Source organism: Castor canadensis, chromosome 7 (genome assembly GCF_047511655.1).
Source record: "Castor canadensis chromosome 7, mCasCan1.hap1v2, whole genome shotgun sequence".
NCBI lineage: Eukaryota > Metazoa > Chordata > Mammalia > Rodentia > Castoridae > Castor > Castor canadensis.
In genome coordinates, this window is record NC_133392.1 from 78,772,870 (window position 1) to 78,777,701 (window position 4,832).

General features: G+C 43.8%; 1 pseudogene; it reads right to left on the reverse strand.

Moving 5' to 3' along the window:
• Positions 1–257: 257 nt before the first annotated feature.
• On the reverse strand, positions 258–1,194 carry LOC109675554 (olfactory receptor 6S1-like; annotated as a pseudogene).
• Between the last annotated feature and the right edge of the window lie 3,638 nt (positions 1,195–4,832).

The window sequence follows — 4,832 nt, forward strand, 5'->3', positions numbered from 1 at the left end:
CAATGGAATGAATACAAAATCAGTAAAGGCTTTTACAATTAAAATTGTTGATCACCAGCATGTGGAATTTTGAGGGAGATGATATATATACAAAGTTAAATGTAGCCATGAGAAAACAGAGATTTCATTCCATGAGAGGTGAGCACAGAGACTCAGCTCTGCCACAGACTCTCCACCTGGAAATCTGTGGTTTGCATATCAGTTAAATGGAGGCAAAAGGTTTCCTGCAATTGTCCAATCCAAGGTCATGTGATTTCTTATCTTGATATTTTCATTCTGCACACAGCCTCCTTCAGACCCTGCTGCACTTGTTTGTTGTGCAGGGTGTAGATGACAGGGTTCAGCAGGGGTGTCACCACCATATTCACAAGGGTGGCTTGTCTGTTGGAGTCAGCCTCTCCTTTGCTTTGTTTTCACATATATTAAGACACAGCTGCTGTACATCAGAGACAGGATGACGAGGTGAAAAGAACAGGTAGAGAAAGCTTTCTGCTATTCCTTGGCTTATGGGAGATACATGATTGTGACTACTGTGTTGCTGTATGCAATGATGGTTCCAATGAGGGATGTAAAAAAGATAAATGAAGTGAAACCAAAGGCCATCATTTCAGTAGATCTGGTGTCAGAACAAGAGAGATGGATCAGAGGGTCAATATCACAGAAGAAGTGAGGGATGACATGGGCATCACAGAAGGATAAATGGGAAACCTTCACTAGTAGGCTTGTGATGAGGATGAAACTCATAGCACAGCAGGCAGTGACCAGGAGGAGGCAAGTCCTCAGGTTCATGATGCTGGGATAATGCAGAGGCTTGCAAATGGCCACATACCTGTCCAGAGACATCACAGCTATGAGGAGGAAACCTGATGCTCCCAAAAATAGAAAGACAAATGCTTGTATCAAACAGGCAGCAAAGGAAATTGTTTGCCTGCCTAGAAGAAAAATAACCAGCAACTTTGGTATAGCAGTGCTGGTACACTCAAAGAAAGAGACAATGCTGAGGAAAAAGTACATAGGTATGTGGAGACGGGTGTTGGCACAGGTGATGATAACAATGGCTGAGTTTCCTGCGATGGAGGTCAGGTATGCCAGCAGGTGCACTGAGAAGAGAACCTTCCCCAGCTGCTGGACAGCAGGAAAGCCCTCCAGGATGAATTCCTGGACAGTTGTTCTGTTCCCCGTGTCCTTATGCATCTCCTACTCATCAGTCTTAACCTAGTGAAGAGGTCACAGAGAGCAAGGGCTTCCTGGAGGAGCACCCAGGAAGGTCATTCTACCTTCTGCTCAAGTCTGATGAGAAGAGAGAAAAGGGTGCTCACTTGGCAGGCAATGTGTGTCCCTGTGTCTTCCTAAAGCTTATGCATGACAAGATCATTAGCCTATTATTCTTTGGCTCAGATCATCAACGCCATGACAATCCTTCTCCTCCTCCTCCTCCTCAACACCATCCTCCTCCTCTTGCTTTCCTCATCACTTTGGATTTTTTAATAATGTTTAGTACTCTGCTAATCTCTCAAATTCTGTATTTCTGCTATTCTCCACGATAATCAAAATACTCTCATGCTTGTACAGTGGGAGAACTTGAGGCTTCTAGAGTCTTACAGAGCAGGAAACAATAGCTGGGACTTTAGTAGGTCTGCCCCAGTCCAAACCATTCCTGTCTCCAAATGTTATGACAAAATATTTTTAACAGGAACAAGTGTACCATTGGCAATTTTTTATGAAATGACAGTTAAGCTACACTCATCTTGCCTTTTTTCATTCTTTGGTCAATCTTAATGATACCCAATGAAGCTAAGGACCACAGGGGTCTTAGAGATGATCTGTTTTAGCACAGGCATTTGCAGAAGCAACTGGAGATGACTGACACTGGGAATGCTCAACAAAAAGGAATAAGATGTAAATAAAAAATGGTGTTTGCTCTTTTGTGCTTCATGCTGGCACCTGAGGATAAAGGGTTGACAGTTGTTCATAGGACTAGCCCACTTAGCAAGGGCATTCCAGGAACTCAGCACCTCATCATCACTCATTTCAACATTCACTGAACCTTCCCCTTCTCTGTTCACTCCGTCACCAGGTCATTTGTCTTATGACCATATTTGTCTCTAGGCTCTTACTACCAGGCTGAAGAACAGCAACAGGGAGCTTGTCTTTCTCAGCTCCCATGGGACAACTTCTCTGTGCTGCCCAGGTGGCTATTGTTCACTTCTGAGCTGCAGGCCTGGGCTGGCAGTCTGAAGAGCTTCAGCTTCTACTCCAGGACTATAGCAAGTGCATAGTTACCAGAATTCCTGAGACCAGGCCCTTATAGGACCCTTCATGGGGTAGAGTTTCCTCACTTGCAGATATTTTCTTCTAAGAAAGCAAGATCTTCTTCTGGCTGATGGCAGGGGAGCAAAAGGAGCCTCACTTATATCCTCCAGAGTGGGGTTAAAATGCACTGCTGCTCCAGCACCCTCACAGATAAGACCCTGCCTGCAGCACAGGAGGCTTCACATCCCACCTAGGTGGGCTTCATGATGGATTCCAGAAAGGAAGCTACAGAATGAAACAAGCATACTTGACTACTCACTCTTCAGAGCCTCCTTGGGGCTTTGGAGAAAGGTCTGATTCTGCCTCCACACTTAGTAAAGCCAATTCGCTGTCCCACTGTGACTTTTAACACTATGCCAGCTATCAGGAAGAGGCAGCCCCTTTGAGGGCCAAGCTTGGAGTGCAGAGACAAGGCTCCTCTTGCCACCTTGCTCACCCGTGGTTCTGTGCACTGCCATCATTCTTCCATCTCCTCCTTGTGTGGGCAGAGCACATATGCTACTCTGCATCAAGAATGAGCCTCTCCCACCTCTCAGGTTGAAGATCTCTGGAATAGTTTCCTCATGGGTATTTGGTCACAAACAGGAGGTCCCCAGCCAGTGAACAGAGTGCTAGGACTCCCAGATCTCATTAGGAGTTGAAGGAACTGGGCAGAAGTTCAGGCAAAGCTGGCTCCCTGGGGCCAGCTAATAGGTCACTTTTGAGAACAACTTACTGGTATAGCACGACTGTTTTTCTTTCTATCTTCTTTGTTGACATTGGTTTTCTGGTGTCCATGTTGTTGTCTACCAAGCATTTTCAATAAGATCATTGATAATAGCCAGAGGTTTCTAAAATCTCAATTTGGATGTTCTTCCTAACCTAAGGTCTAAGTCCAGAGTGAAGATTTTCTACAGGTGATGTGTGCACAGAGGCCAGAGCTATGAGGTTAAAGCAAAGATTTCATAATGAAAAGTGGTCTGGTTTTTGTCAGGACTATGGGAAAGATACTGGCTTCAAAAAAGGAGATGGGGAAATCCCCCTTCGGCTCCACCAACATTATGATCCTTTTCATTAGTTTTAATGTATTTTGTTTTGATCAACACACATTAATTGCACATACTAGTGGAGTTCACTGTGATATTTCTAGCAGTGCAACACCATGGGCTACTCAGTAGGATGTCTTGTTAGCAGAATATTTTCATGTGTGCCCCAAGCTCCTTGAAAAGGAAAGTGCATTTCTTCATTTCCAGAGACCAAGGGAAGGCAGGTGGTCTGTGGCTTCTCTTACCTGCGCCATGATTCACTCATTTATATTTACATTTACACATTCACGACACACAATAATTTCACGTATTTGTGGGAAACAGTATGATATTTAATCACCTGAGCTCAGTGTGTGATGGTCAGATGGGGGCAATTGTCATATCCTATGCCTCATTTTCTCCTGTTGGGAACATCCACAACCTCTGTATTCACTATTTGAAATACTTCGTTAGTTGTTTTCTTTTTTAATTTTTATTTTATTCATATGTGCATACAGGCTTGGGTCATTTCCCCCCTTACCCGCTCTCCCTTACCCCTCACCCCGCTCCCTCCCTTACCCCCCCTTACCCTTTGCTACCAGGCAGAAACTATTTTGCCCTTATCTCTAATTTTGTTGTAGAGAGAGTATAAGCAATAATAGGAAGGAACAAGGGGTTTTGCTGGTTGAGATAAGGATAGCTATACAGGGCATTGACTCACATTGATTTCCTGTGCGTGGGTGTTACCTTCTAGGTTAATTCTTTCTGATCTAACCTTTTCTCTAGTACCTGTTCCCCTTTTCCTATTGGCCTCAGTTGCTTTAAGGTATCTGCTTTAGTTTCTCTGTGTTGAGGGCAACAAATGCTAGCTAGTTTTTTAGGTGTCTTACCTATCCTCACCCCTCCCTTGTGTGCTCTCGCTTTATCATGTGATCAAAGTCCAATCCCCTTGTTGTATTTGCCCTTGATCTAATGTCCACATATGAGGGAGAACATATGATTTTTGGGCTTTTGGGCCAGGCTAACCTCATTCAGAATGATGTTCTCCAATTCCATCCATTTACCAGCAAATGATAACATTTCATTCTTCTTCATGGCTGCATAAAATTCCATTGTGTATAAATACCACAATTTCTTAATCCATTCGTCAGAGGTGGGGCATCTTGGCTGTTTCCATAACTTGGCTATTGTGAATAGTGCCGCAATAAACATGGGTGTGCAGGTGCCTCTGGAGTAACCTGTGTCACAGTCTTTTGGGTATATCTCCAAGAGTGGTATTGCTGGTAGATATATGTTTAGATTTTTAAGAAGTCTCCAAATTTTTTTTTCAGAGTGGTTGTACTAGTTTGCATTCCCACCAGCAGTGTAAGAGGGTTTCTTTTTCTCTGCATCCTCACCAACACCCACTGTTAGTGGTGTTGCTAATGATGGCTATTCTAACAGGGGTGAGGTGGAATCTTAGTGTGGTTTTAATTTGCATTTCCTTTATTGCTAGAGGTGGTGAGTATTTTTTCA